The 15,444-nt window shown below is 41.6% G+C and overlaps 1 long non-coding RNA gene across 1 annotated transcript; it reads right to left on the bottom strand.

Annotated features, from left to right (window-relative positions):
- Positions 1-1,031: 1,031 nt before the first annotated feature.
- Positions 1,032-15,019, bottom strand: LOC144327393 (uncharacterized). The gene is made up of 2 exons (XR_013392477.1): positions 14,763-15,019; positions 1,032-1,509 (listed from the first exon to the last, which is right to left on the bottom strand). It is a non-coding gene; the product is annotated as an uncharacterized LOC144327393 (long non-coding RNA).
- Between the last annotated feature and the right edge of the window lie 425 nt (positions 15,020-15,444).

The following is a 15,444-nucleotide window of genomic DNA, read 5'->3' as shown; positions in this document are numbered from 1 at the left end:
ATTCAATTTTCCCCACATCATATATGGAATAATGTCAAGCTTCAATGTGCAATATGGACAGTATCAATGTTCATTTTAATGTTATGTTTTTGAGCAATAAGGAGTTCCTCAACTGTTGAATTTTTGCTTTTGACTGTAAAGGTAAAGGACCCTGGACAGTTAAGTCCAGTTGAATTCGACTATGGGGTGTAGCACTCATCTCTGCTTTCAGACCAAGGGAGCCAGTGTTTGTCCACAGACAGCTTTTCCAGCATGTGGCCAGCAATACTGCTGAACAGGCTCATTGGAAGGTGAATTTTTACACAATCAAATAGTGTTTCAAGAAAAATTGCTCCATCACAAAGATCACCATTTCTGGTGCCAAACACTTGTTGCAGCTCTATTTAAATAACTGCCATTAAAATTAAAGGAACTTAAAAGTCCTTAACTCAGTGCTATTAATTGCAGCATTAGTTGCAGTATGAAGCTTATTCTGGCGCACATAATAAGCAAAATTGGTCTGACCAGATTAAGAAGAGAACCACAAAGTTATGAATGTCTCAATAATTAGACATTGTTAACTAGGAAAGCAGAACAGATGTTGGGTGATTGCTGCAATATGCTCCTAATTTCCCACAACTATCTGCAGCAGTTCCCTGAGTAACCAATACATACCAGCACATCTACACATTGATTAAGATTGCATTAACTGTTGTTACCTGTGTACCCTGCCTTAGGAACATAGGAAGCTGCCTTATGCTGAGTCCTGCAGAGTCTCTTTCAGGCAGGAGTCTCTTTCAACCCTACCTGGAGATGCTGAGGTTTGAACCAGGGACCATCTGCTGGCAACGCAGAAGCTCTTCCACCAAGCTCTGGCCCTTCCATCTCAGTCCATAGCCTTCAGAGCAGCTTATGCTCACAACCATGAATTATTACTTGCAAGACTCTCATTCTGAGTTTTAAAATGTATCTTCTTCATTTTTGTTTACTGTCTTCTGGCATCTTCTGCATGTCTACAAGGGCAAAACCAATCATAATTCCTAAACAGTATAGAAATTGCAATACCCATTTGATTTATTTCCCCTCTGCTTTCATCAACTCTTCTCCACATCTCGTAAATAAGGTCCCAAATAATGTCCTAAATAATGTCTCACTCAGGGATGCTCATATGCCACAATATTTATCAACATGTATACATGAAATATATGTTTGGTTCAAAATAATGGTACTTTGATCATTTATTTATGTTAAGAGGTGGTCGTTACACCCGAGAGTAGCATCTGCGGTTTCATTTACGGCACAGAAACAGAGTGATTACTGTATTATGAGGTAACCGCACTCGGGGGTATTACAAAACATGAAATACAACTGAGTTGAGGAAGTTCTCCTAATTTTCCAGGCCTGTGATTATCTCATAGGAGCTCACAGCTTGCAGTTACCAGATGTTTCACAATATCAGCGGCTCTGGAGTTGCTTCCGTGTTATAACAAGAAGATTTTACAGCACAGACGAAGGCTGGCATTTTCTCTGCTGGAAGAAGACAAAATTGGCAATTTAGAACAGCGGTTTTAGCTGAGCAGTTTGGTTAACATCAATTAATCTAATTTATTAAAACATTAAGGAACCAATCACAACCAAGGCCTACCATAGTTCTTATATGTGCCATGTATATCTGTGGGTTAATATTCTTTCATTCAAGCTACAGCAGAAAACATATAGGATCTAAGCCTAAAACATAAAGATGCCCAACTTCTGTGGGATTATTTGTGTGTGTGGACTTTGCCCTCCAGTTAGTAGCTGATGGGCCAGGTTCTATATTAAAGTGAGGGTTTCACAGCTATGAAACAGAGTAACCTGAGTGACAGGCGTTATATACAAAATGCAAAAAGCCAAGATAGCATTGCAGTGATTTGGTTTCCGTGTAAAGCTAAGCCAAAGCCTGGCTTAGCATGAAGAAGTAAACATGTGGGCTTCTAAAGGGAAAATCACAGCCAGTTTACTCCTTCTCCATTCCTGCTGCTGTTGCACTGCTGTGAGCTAAGATGTGCTTTGGCTTAGTCAGTGTTATGTCTGAACCCAGGCTCATGGTTTATCTTGTTCCAGACAAGCCAGAAGCAGTTGCCAAGGCTTGTTCTACAGCTGACCACTCATTGGGGAGACAAATGACAAAGCATTGGGTTTGGAGGTAATGCAGAGCCAAACCGTGGCTTAACTCACAGCTGTGTAGCAGCAGCAGGACCAGTGGGGACAGCAGAGGGGTCATGATCTCCTCTCAAGTAGTTCAGATGTTTCTTCATTTGCAGTAGACCATTCTTTGGCTTAGCATTAGGTGCAAAAGGGCTTGCCTCTCACAATTTTAAAAAAACCAATTTCTTTATCTCACAAGAGAGCATTTAACCACACCTTAATTAAAACTCAGTTCGAATACCAAACATACATTTGTGGTGATGTATATTGATCTGAGTACTAGTTACATTGTCCACAAATGTCAACCCGGAATGTCCTTCCACAGTATGCATCAGCAAGCAACAGGTCTTAAAAATTTCTTACAGCACAATCCTAAACATTATATGGGATTATGTTTCATTGTGTTCAGTGAGTCTTACTCTCTAGTATACGAGTTTAGGATTGCAACTGTTAATGGGCTTTAAAGAGAGTCTCTTAACTCTGCAATTTATTTTAAAGCCAGATGTTTATGCACGTCATCAGAATAGAAAGAGTTTTTAAAAGGCATATTTTATTGTGTATAAAGTCCTAGCATCAGGCTGAAAAGCGGTGTAACGGTACAACATAATTTCAAGTAAAAAAACCCAAACACTTAGTACTGAAGCAACAGTAGATCAGGGGAAGAGTAGCTGAGAATGGGTGTGCAAAAATGTGCAAAAGAGTGGGAGGTAGGTCTTTTTTCATATAACTCTGCTCTTTTCAAAGTGGCAATTTTCACAAGGCAAATTGAACATCATGAAAATTTAGCACAGCACTAAATACATTTAATAGGACTATTCAAGGTTCATAATGCGGTGTGTAAGCTGTAGAATTACACATAAGAATTACAGTGGCAGCATAATTCTGAATAAAACATAATGGAGACAAACACCAGGGGAAGACCCTCCCCTTTGTGCCCAGCTTGTGGTCATCCAAAAATTTCTTAGTTGGCTAGTGGTGGTAAGAGAATGCTGGACTACATGGAACTTGGTCTGATCTGGTCAGGCCATGCTTAAAGTTCTGTACAAGTGCCCACATGAAAACAGCCACACTTTGCTGAGAGTTCTGGGATGTCCTCTGGTCAGTCAACAAATGGATTATTTGTCCATTTGCTCTAATTTGCCATCACAACCACTTATTACTGACCTGCTTTTAAGTAGATATTTTGGACAACCAAGCGATTGTGAGGTACTTTAAATCAAATCCGGGGGCCATTGGCCGTGCCACTGGAGTCCCACTTGTTTGCTAAACTATTTCTACAATGGATGATCTCTTATTGAAATAGAAGTAACTGCCCCATGATACTAAATTTGTAAAATGTTACAAATTCTTATTGATTAAAGCTCAATCATTAAACAGATTACTGAAAAATCATAATGACTTGAAACCCTTAAATTACATGCAGTTCTGATACCTTAACAAAACCTAAACAAAATTGAAATTAGTGAGAGTGCTGTCTGTTTAGATTATAAATAGGTTTTTGGCAAGCGTGCATCTAATAAACATAATATATGATGTGTAGGGGGAAAGGAATATGAAATGAAACAGATGTTCATCTTCAAACAAATACATTCAATATCACATTTGAAGCAAGCATTCATCATTCCTTCACCGAGAAGAATCCCACTGCGGTTAACCACATCTTTAAGAACATAACAGTGATATCTCCTTACAAGGCAGCTACATTCATAATGGAAAGGAGTAAAAGATGGAAACAGCTGCAGCTGAGGTTTAGTGGACTTCCACAGATTGAAAAAGGAAATCATGACTCTACTTAGACAGGTTTTATTTGGCTATAATCAGGTTTGGCTGTTCTGCTCCCCAGGGAATACAGTAATTATGGCTCACTAGACTGAAGATAATTACTGCATTCCAATGGGATTGGCACCTGCTCTCCTCTTTCATGCTGAGTTTAAGAAAAGAAGAATTTACTGCTGGATCCAGGACTGGATGGATCCATAACCTGTCATGATTGTGTACATAGTTAAATACCAGTGGTCAGGGATCTGTATGAATGAAACCACTCCTCAGTATGAGCAACTTTTCATTTATTTATTTATCGACCTATCAACTTTTTATCCTGTCATTCTTCCAAGGTGCTGCCTGTTGTGTCAGCTCCCCATTTTATCCGCTCAACAACCTGGTCGTGAGCTCGATCAGGGCACATACACTCAGTGAACCGATACCTTTTTAATCTACATACATTTCCCATACATTCCTACCTGTTCTCTGAGATCTGCTGGAGGAACAGCGCTAACTCATGGCATCTCTTTGGCAGCTGCAAGAAATGGGGCATTTAGCACAACAAGGATCTATAAGGTGGAAATTCATTGACTTAGTCAGGTGTTTTCTGTGTTTAGTTTTAGACTACTTGAAAGGAGGGAGACCTTTCTAGGCCAGAAGACTCAGCTGCAGAAGACAAAGGCAAGGACACTTAGCTCCGTACCCTACTGTAGCGACTACTGTATCATTTATTTATTTTTATCTTTTAAATATATTGTAAGCTGCTTTGATAACTTCAGTTATTTGCAGAGTATAAAAGTTCCTAAATAAATAGTATTTTTTTATTTATTTATTTATTTATGCAAGGAGAAGAGGACGACAGAGGACGAGATGGTTGGACAGTGTTCTCGAAGCTACCAGCATGAGTCTGACCAAACTGCGGGAGGCAGTTGAAGACAGGAGTGCCTGGCGTGCTCTGGTCCATGGGGTCACGAAGAGTCGGACACGACTAAACGACTAAACAACAACAACAACAACTTTGCCATATGACCCAGTTTTGTGTTCTTCTTCACTTTGCCTTTTATGCTTTTTTACTTTTTTTTTTCCGTGTGCGTTCCGTGTGCGTTCCGTGTGCTGCGCTGGCTCACCAGATGCAGCTTGTCACGCTGGCCACGTGACCCGGAAGTGTCTTCGGACAGCGCTGGCCCCCGGCCTCTTAAGTGAGATGGGCGCACAACCCCAGAGTCTGTCAAGACTGGCCCGTACAGGCAGGGGTACCTTTACCTTTACCTTTACTTTTTTTTTTACTTTTGATTTCATCATTTTCATGATGTTTTTATGTACACTGCTTTGAGAAGATATTTTTCTTGATTTCCTGATATAGAACTGTTTGTATAAATAAAGTAATAAAACAAATTCATAACAAGGCCTTCATTTCCTTGCTTCAGTACTTTGTGAAGTGCATGCAACTAAACCAAACACAACAAATACTGAATTGTATAATGACATTTTCTGTTGGCTTGAGCACAATAGTTAAGGACAACAGCCAGTTTTAGCAGTAACTAGCGACTGTTATTATCAATAAGATTTTTAAAGAAAAAGCTTCACCTTCATAATTATGCTTAGGTCTGAAGAAGAACCTGATAATAAGTTGTTATTTTTATGCATTACTGGAGATGCCCAAATCAATGCCAAAGAAATAAACAATGAAGGAAGGAGGCAATGAAAAACCTAGACTGAAGATTTAACTTCAGAATAAATATGAAATCTGAAAACAATGGTGACCTTGAAACCCAATTGCATTTAGGCAGCTGGAAAGGACACATTTATTTATTTATTTATTTATTTATCATGGAAGGGTATGGTTCATCAGTGAATATTTTAGGATTGTCAAGAGAGCTAACAAAGCTGCAATAGATGGGAACTCTGCTGGGAAGAAAGAGGTACTAAAAGTTGATTATTAGTGTTCTCTACAGAATGTCAGCTTGTGTTCCACAGAATAGTAATACTGCAGGGCCAGCATAAGTAGGTTCCATCTTACCCACCCAGCTATCCTTAAACTACCCTTCCCACCAGCCAGCCATTCCTGCTTTTATTGTAAATTTTACTTACTGGGTGGCGAAGTGGGAGAAGTAGTGGGAGCCAATGATGAGAAACAAAGGAAGAATCTTCTTGTGGCCATGCAAGGCAGTGAAAGCATTTCTTTCAAGGGAACTCCAACAAACTTTTCCTGTGTCAAACAATTACAACTTTTCATGGGTTCCATCTTACCCACCCAGCTATCCTAATCCTTAAATTCACTGATCAAGAACAAATTTGTTGTCTGCGTTTTTTCAGTTGATTTAGGACGAATCTGATGCGCTGAATCCAAAAATCACATTGGTTTTGCTCAATCAGGTCAAGTTTTTGAGCTATGGCCACATGTCAGTTTTTTCCGTTTTTGTTCACATATACGCTTGTGTGGAGCATTTTAGAAGAAGTTGGTGGGGGTAAAATGCCATGTCGAATAATTGTTTTGATTGGAAATGATTATTTTAATGACAAGAAGTATTCAGGTCTGATAGTTCTGGGTGATTATGTCAAAAAGGGATCAGTTTGAAGTCACAAAACCTCGAAATCTTCCATAAATTGGTGTGGCTGGGATCAACAGAAAGAACCGGAGCAGCCTCAAGTATCCTGATCGTCAATCAGCACGTCGTCCTGTAGCTCATTGTGATGAAATGTCAGTGCCTATCTTTGGAGAACTTCCTGACATTAGTGACGAAGATGCCTCCAGTGTTGAAGGACATGAAGAAGAAGTGGTTCTTGAAGATGATGCTCCACATCCATTTTCCCAAAAGGAGTTGAATGATCTAGTTCGCGACCTCAGCTTGTCAAAGGACTCTGCCGAACTGGTGGCATCCAGATTGAAGGGAAAAAAACCTCCTGACAGTGCTCACATCAGCTTCTTCCGCAACAGGCATCAAGAGTACCTCCATTTTTTCTCGGAAGAGAAGGACTTGGTGTACTGTGCAGATATTGTGCAGTTTCTGCTCAAGCTTGGAGTGCCACAGTACCAACCCAAAGATTGGAGACTGTTCATTGACAGCAACAAGCGATCACTGAAATGTGTTCTGCTACACAACGGCAACCAGTTTGCCTCTATACCCCTGGCTCATTCGACTACACTGAAGGAGAACTATGAAGCGGTGAAGTATGTGCTGGAGAAAATTGGTTATGATCAGCATAAGTGGTTTATTTGTGTTGACCTGAAGATGGTGAACTTTTTGTTGGGACAACAGTCTGGCTTCACCAAGTACCCATGTTTTCTGTGCATGTGGGATAGTAGGGACCGTGTTCAGCATTACACGAAGAAGGACTGGCCTGTGTAGGAGGAACTGGTGCCTTGCAAAGAAAGGAACGTCATCAACAACTCTCTGGTGGACAGAGACAGAATACTCTTCCCACCGCTGCACATCAAGCTCGGCTTAATCAAGCAGTTCACCAAGGCTCTGGACAAGGATGGTGACTGCTTCACTTACTTGTGCCAGGCTTTTCCAGGATTGACCATGGAGAAGTTGAAAGCTGGCATCTTTGACGGTCCTCAGATCTGTCAGCTCATCAGAGATCCAGAGTTCAGAAACTCAATGAACGAAGTGGAACTGGAAGCGTGGAAGGCATTTGTTCTGGTAGTGAAGAACTTTCTGGGCAACAATAAGGCCAGAAACTACGCAGAACTTGTCAACAACATGCTGACTGCTTTCAGAAACCTGGGCTGCAACATGAGTGTCAAAATGTACTACCTATTTTCACATATGGACCGATTTCCTGAGAAACTGGGTTCAATGAGTGACGAGCAGGGGGAGAGATTCCATCAGGACATGAAAGAGATGGAGACCAGGTATCAGGGTCGCTGGGACGCAGTCATGATGGCTGACTACTGTTGGACTCTGAAGAGAGACCTCCCTGCCGCTGAGCATTCCAGGAGTTCCAAGAAACGGAAGTTCAAGCCCTGAAGTTTGAAAAATGGTGAAACATGCAATTTACGTGTACTTACCTTTATCAATGCCCACCATTCAGTTTACAGTAAACCTGACCTGATGGAGAGAAACGGATGCCATTTCCTGATTCAGCAGTGCAAAAATACCCTAAATCAGTTGTAGAAATCTAGACAACATTCAAAAAGTAAAAAATTGTTACCCAGTGTTACCCTTCCCATCAGCCAGCCATTCCTGCTTTTATTGTAAATTTTACTTACTGGGTGGTGAAGTGGGAGAAGTAGTGGGAGCCAGTGATGAGAAACAAAGGAAGAATGTTCTTGTGGCCATGCAAGGCAGCAAAAGCATTTCATTCAAGGGAACTCCAACAATCTTTTCCTGTGTCAAACAAGTGCAACTTTACATGGATTTAACAAATTAGATGCCAGCACTTCAAAAGCCTTCAGAACCTCTAATGATCTTTATGGAATCTGCCTTTCTTTTGTCCCAACTTCTTCCCTTACAATTCTACAGAATGAGGATCACTTTACAAAGACCTCAGTGTGGTTGATTTTCCACCATGACTGTTCCCAAGCCATTCCTGACATGTGCTGATTCTTTTGGGAAGTGATGCATCTCTCCAAGTAGTAGATGGCTGGAAGTAGTCATGTTGAAATGAAACTAAAACAACAGTAAGGCAAACGGAAGGAAGGAAGGAAGGAAGGAAGGAAGGAAGGAAGGAAGGAAGGAAGGAAACCAATAGACCACCACCTTATAAAGGAGCAATATAAAAACAGTGTGTGGAATAAAAATAGGAATAAAAATGAAACACATTAGCAAAAGCAACCTCCAAACGATTAAACAGCCTGGGGAAATAAGTCTGGGGCCAAAATGATATATCAAAGCAAGACCTAAGTGTATCAGCAGGCTCATGAGGAGACAAGTAATCCTTCCGATGTCTTGGTCTCAGGCCATGACAGATTTAGATTGAAAATTGCTTGGAGCCATTGCAGTTGACAAAATACAAGCAAAATGCCCAGTCCCGTTTAACAGTTATACTTGGGACTAACTGCACTTTCTTCAAACAAAACCCACATATAGCAAACTTCAGTAGTCTAATCTGGAGGTTCCCATGGTATGGATCATTGCCGGCAGATTATCTCTGTCCAGGTTGAACCACAGCTGGTGCATAAGCCAAAGCAGTCCTCCAGTCTGCGTCTCCAATGGCCAAGTTAGATCAGTAAGCACCCCTGGACTGGAGGGTTGCAATCCCATTCAGCACCAGGTTGAGTACCATCATCATTATTTTTATTAAAAGAATTTATACCACCATTCATTTCAAAAAGGAAATATCAAGGCAGATCCCAGACAAATAAAAGTCAAGAGCAAAATAACAAGAATAACGGCAGTTATAAATATGCCAACTATTCATAACAAAAATACATAGAAAGGAACTACATTAAAGCAACGCACACACACACCCAAGCCCATTAACCTAGCCAGCCATGGTGCCTATTGTGGGTTGCTACTGAAAATGGCGAGCATGTGCCAAAACATCCTTTCTCAGTAATATGCATCTCCTGCCAATTCATTTCTTGTCGCAAACTTTTCGTTGGCATAATGTAATCATGGGAGAGAAGCCACGCAGATGGTCTCTGGTACAATTCCTGGCACTTCCAGTTTAAAAGGCCAGGTAGCAGGTGATGGGAAAGACCTCTGCCTGTGAGACCTTGCAGAGTCGCTATCATATAGGCTGACGATGTACAGGGGAGACAATATTGGGCAAATAACATGACCTGGTATAAGGCAGCTTCCTATATTCCAGGTTGAGGGCTGTTCCTAATGCCACATTCTATGCTTAGCAGCATTTGTGCAGACTTGTGGCTCACAAAACCCTGACTATTGTTCCTACCAACGAATAACATTAAGCTGTCATAGGAAAAGAGAAAGGGCAATATAATTATGGGTGCATTGTTGACTTGTCTTTCAACCTCCCTCCACAGCAGGACAACAGCATTTATTCATTGTTGAGCTGAATGAAATAGCAAGAGCAGTAATGCTGTACCAGACGTTTATTATATCAGATCTGCAGCGTGAGGATTGTTTGACCTGTACAATAACAATGATGTACAAACCTCCTCGCAGAATCTATTGTTCCAATTTCTAGCCCTTGGTGGGTAATGGATTTTGCTGGTTTTCTCTTTGACATTTTGCATCACAAAAACAAAGGAGAACTTAGCTCATTAAAATCAAGAGTCCTCCATTCAGAAGGAATGGCAAATTACTATAGTTTGGAGCTTTTTATGTTCAGAGGAGTTCCTCCTGAAGTTTATCAGAGTTTTCTATTACTCAGAAGTTAAGTGCCAATTGGCCACAGATGCTTAAAAAGCAGTGTAAATCCAGATATGTCAGTATCAATTACTCGATCTTGAGCTCAGCTAACGACATTAGCATATAAATTTGTTAATTGGGATTTTTCAGTATGTTCGGGTGTTTTGTGCCACTCTGAAAGTGCGCAGCTGATAAATGTCGGATCCAAACAGTCTGTTGCCTCTGCAAGAAACAATGCCTACATTCTGAATCTCCGTAAAAGGATGTGGCTGTGTTCGATTCTCCTCGCAACGTAGGATGTCAGGGTTAGGACCCGTTGTCCAAAACTCGACCAGTTTTAGAAGTAATTATGGAAGTGAGAGCTGGACCATAAAGAAGGCAGATCACCGAAGAGTTGATGCTTTTGAATTCTGGTGCTGGAGGAGACTCTTGAGAGTCCCATGGACTGCAAGAAGATCAAACCTATCCATTCTTAAGGAAATCAGCCCTGAGTGCTCACTGGAAGGACAGATCCTGAAACTGAGGCTCCAAGACTTTGCCCACCTCATGAGAAGAGAAGACTCCCTGGAAAAGACCCTGATGTTGGGAAAGATGGAGGGCACAAGGAGAAGGGGACGACAGAGGACGAGATGGTTGGACAGTGTTCTCGAAGCTACCAGCATGAGTTTGACCAAACTGCGGGAGGCAGTGGAAGACAGAAGTACCTGGCGTGCTCTGGTCCAGGGGGTCACGAAGAGTCGGACACGACTAAATGACTAAACAACAACAAACAACAACATGGAAATTTACAATATCTGGAATTGTAAATGTTTTAAATCCCAGAGGGATGAGTTTGGCTTGAATATTTTTAGCCTAGGAGTGGGTAGAAATTATGTCTAAAAGCACTGGTGCGAATCAACAGATTCCAAATAAATTTTGCTAACCTGATCTACTTAATATCCCTCAGTTGTCTACAAAACAAGAGCTACCAAATTTACTTTGAATTACATTGTAGGCAAGGTTTGGGGAAACTTTGTCAGCCCCAGTCACATTCCCTTGTAGGAACAATAAACTGGGCTGTCTTGGTTTCCAAGTGGTGTCAAGCTTTTAGTCTATAATTAATCTTCTTTTGATTACTGCTTGGTATGGTAGTAAGTAAAAGGTAAAGGTACCCCTGCCCATACGGGCCAGTCTTGACAGACTCTGGGGTTGTGCGCCCATCTCACTCTATAGGCCGGGGGCCAGCGCTGTCCGGAGACACTTCCGGGTCACGTGGCCAGCGTGACAAGCTGCATCTGGCGAGCCAGCGCAGCACACGGAATGCCGTTTACCTTCCCGCCGGTAAGCGGTCCCTATTTATCTACTTGCACCCGGGGGTGCTTTCGAACTGCTAGGTTGGCAGGCGCTGGGACCGAACGACGGGAGCGCACCCCGCCGCGGGGATTCGAACCGCCGACCTTTCGATCAGCAAGCCCTAGGCGCTGAGGCTTTTACCCACAGCGCCACCCGCGTCCCTTGGTATGGTAGTATATTATATTAAATAAATTTTTAGTGTGGGTGTTGATGTATATTATTATATATTGCCTGTATTATTGTACTGGAAATCACACTCAGACTACAGTGTAATGAAGGGCAGTTTCTAAGTCTGGGAAATAAATAAAGGAGGAAAAAAGCCACACTCCTCATAGGTAGGTAGAGATGGAAAGGAAAAGAAAAGCATATATTGCCAGCATCGTTGCTTCCATACTTCTAAACATGTTTTTGTACTAGAGCATAATGAGAATGTTCAGATTTCCAGGAAGTTAAATCATTTTCACAAATGTACAGGAAAGAAAGTAAATGTTATCATTAGAGGAACTCCATAGGAAGCTCCACTCCAGCTTCTGACTGGATTCCATAGGTCTATATATCTAATAATGAACTTCTCACTCAAAAGGTTTCATGCTGTGGAATCGTTGAAAGCAACACAAATGGTTTCTTTAATGAGGACATGTTAACAAAGAGCCTGCAAGGATGATTCACTAATCACCAAGGATACTTCTGTATCTACACACATAAGGAAAAGGAACTGAAGATTGAATTAGAAGTGACTCATGTTTTACATGGCAAGAATATGTGTCACATATATACCACAACATAAAGTGTAACGCAAGGATGTGCATTTCTTTTTTAAATAGCTCATAATAAAACTTTTTTGAAAGTACACATTAAAAATAGAACAGATTCAAAGGATGAGTTATTAACACAACAGGCTTAAGACAGTTCAATAGCTATAAATACTAATAATTTTCTTTCTCTTTATATTTCTTTTACAGAGTTTTCTTTAGTTTTTCTTTACAGGGTTTTGAGATGAAGAGATAATTCAAAAGTGTATATTGGGGTGGAGGAGCAGGCATAATCCTTTCTTGTTATTGGCATCTGTCTGTCTTGAGGGGCAATGGAAGAGTGCACAAAACTCTGATGCAGAGTGCATGGAGGTCCTGGGCTGCCCAGATGATAAGATTCCCCTCGTGGCCTCACTGATGTAGTCTTAAGGAAAGGAAAGCAGTACATTTGGCACCAGCTAGGCTGCAGGAGTTGCCGAAATGAGCAACTGTCTTAGGGACTCCACTCCGGATTTGTATTGAGTTTACTCCTTTGGCTTTTCTTTTCCTGAAGATGCTGCACAAGGCAGTGGGTAGATGTCATTATCATTATTCAGGGTTTCTGGCAACTTCTGTTTCAGTGTATCTGAAGAAGTGTGCATGCACACGAAAGCTCATACCAAGAACTAACTTAGTTGGTCTTTAAGGTGCTACTGCAAGGAATTTTTTTTTGTTTTGACTATGGCAGACCAACACGGCTACCCATCTGTAACCTGAAACCTAGTTCATGAATGAGTATAATCATGAAGCAGCAGAGGTTTAGGATCAGAGTTTTCCCTTCCCGTGCTGATGAGCGCTCCTTCTGCCACTCACTTCCCTCTACAGCATGTGCAGAAACCACCGTCTTGATGGTTGAACCTACTATTGGTCTTGCCCACTTAATCCACTGGAGCCTGTCTTTGCATGCAGGGGAAATCTTTAACTCAGCAAGGGTTTGAGACCTATATTCTGCCCTCACCTGGTTTAGCTGGTCCAGCAAAGCCATTTCCCGGGGTTTTGGTGCTGTCGCATGCTGATAGCTTCTAGGAGCCACAGGTGAGAGCTGCGTGCAAAGTGGTGGAAGAATTACCCAAGAAGGAGCACAACGTTTCTCCTCACCAGAGGTACTGCAACTCCTCTAAAATCTCATTCACCTTTATACCTTTATGATCAACACACAATTCCCATGTTTTGTCAAATAAGTCCTTTATCTTTTGTCCCCTGGTCACCCTTAGTTTTTGTGTTAATTTCTCTAAAAGAGCACATTGCTAAAGGTTTTGGCACCACTGGTCAATATTTACTGTATATTCTGAAGTATTTTCCCATTCTGAGCTGTTAACTACTGCTCGTGCTGCCCAGAGAAAGTGACTCAACAGCTCTTTATGACTAAGAATCTAGAAACATATTTAGCAACACAAATGTATGTATCCATTGACCAGTAACCTCACTGATCTCCTGCCACTTCCAATCCCCTTGTAACAGAGGGAAATTCCACCATGTGTGGAGGCATGTGCTGACCATACCACAACCTTTTCAACATCTAGGGAAAATATAAGGGTTTATTAGAACTACCTTCCTTGTCCTATTAGAACTACACATACCACTTGTGTAATACTTTCAATGACAGCTCCCTAGCAATGGCAGATGCTATCTTAGAGAAACCTGTTTCTAAAAATGCACGTTAGGAGACCCTGATTGGCACCACTCTTGGAAGTGCTGCACTGTGACCAAGACTAGAGGGCAATTCACTCTTTAAGGGAGAGATTCACTGACACAGCCCCATCGGTGAAAGCCCTGTGCAAGTACTTCTGCTTGTGCAATGGGGACCCCCTCCCCCTGTGTGCCACCTGAAATTGGCTCTGGGCAGGGTCAGGAGACTCCCCAGAACAGCAGCAGGCAGTGGGGGTTAGAAGAGAACAGATCATTCCATCTGGCAAACTGCAGTGCTTGCATAGTGGGACAATGGGAATAGCATGACATTGAACTCTGCCACATGTATGTATGATCTCTCAAAGTGAAGGGTATGGCTGTTGAGGGTGAGGCCAGTGGATGCAATCTCACTCCCATTCCATGAGCATGGTGTGCAGGTGGAAGTATAACATATGAATGGCTCTAGGATCCGTTGTCCAAAACTGTGGCCCATTCCTCTTCCTTGTAAAATACAGCAATGGCATAAAGGCAGCAAATGTATGACGCAATATCAGAATTTTCCAGGGCTTTTTTCCAGCTGAAACTAACTGGAACTCAGTTCTGGCACCTCTCAGGTGGGTGCCATTGCCATTATAAGAAAACAAGGAAGGTGTTCATGGCAAGTTCCGGCACCTCTTTTTCTAGAAAAACAGCACTGGAAATTTCATTGCTACAAGTTGCATGGTAAAGATGAACAAATGACTGTTGTGTTGAGTGGCAACCTGGTGTTTAGTTCCTCCCTGGTGTTTCTGGAAATACAGTATTCTCTTATACTCACATTTTGCAGATGAATCTACAGATCATATAGAGGGTTCCCGAGGGTCATCTAGTCCAACCCCCTGCAATGCAGGAATATTCAGCCTTTCTCCAGTGTGATTCCAAGCCTTCCAAGGACACACTGTGCTGCATCAGTCAGGAATGGAGGTTTCCTCTACTTCTTGCCCATCACGGTAAGAAATTTGGCTTTTTGTTGGCACTGGGTGAGGGACAAGTGATGCATAACTGAAGAGAAAATCAAGTACTTTTTTCATAATTAAAGCAGGTATCTCCTCTCATGATAATGTTTGAGAATATCTATTTTAAAACTTTATTTTCAGCCAGGAAATGTTAATACCATCCAGCAGGGCACTTTATGTCCAATATTTCTTTTCTCATCGGCCAAAATACTTTTGGGAAAGTATTACATTAAACAATTGATATATCCATTCTAAAAGTACTTAGTGCCCATTAAACATATGGGTTTCATTCTGCTAAGTGGGGGGGGGGGGGGAGAGAGAATAATCTTCTGGTTTAAAAGAAAAAATAAGATGGTAACAAATTCACTCATTGACCAAAAAAGATGAAAATTCTAAGTTGAGTGCTTAAAACTAGATAATGATGTCACCAGGCTGCCTACCATCTAAATTTTGCACCCCCTTGGCTCTGTGCCTTATGTGCCTAAATCTGGCACTGCTAGGTGG

This window comes from Podarcis muralis, chromosome 4 (assembly GCF_964188315.1).
Source record: "Podarcis muralis chromosome 4, rPodMur119.hap1.1, whole genome shotgun sequence".
Lineage (NCBI taxonomy): Eukaryota > Metazoa > Chordata > Lepidosauria > Squamata > Lacertidae > Podarcis > Podarcis muralis.
Note: the sequence above shows the minus strand (reverse complement) of the source record. Positions and strands in the feature narration are given on the sequence as shown.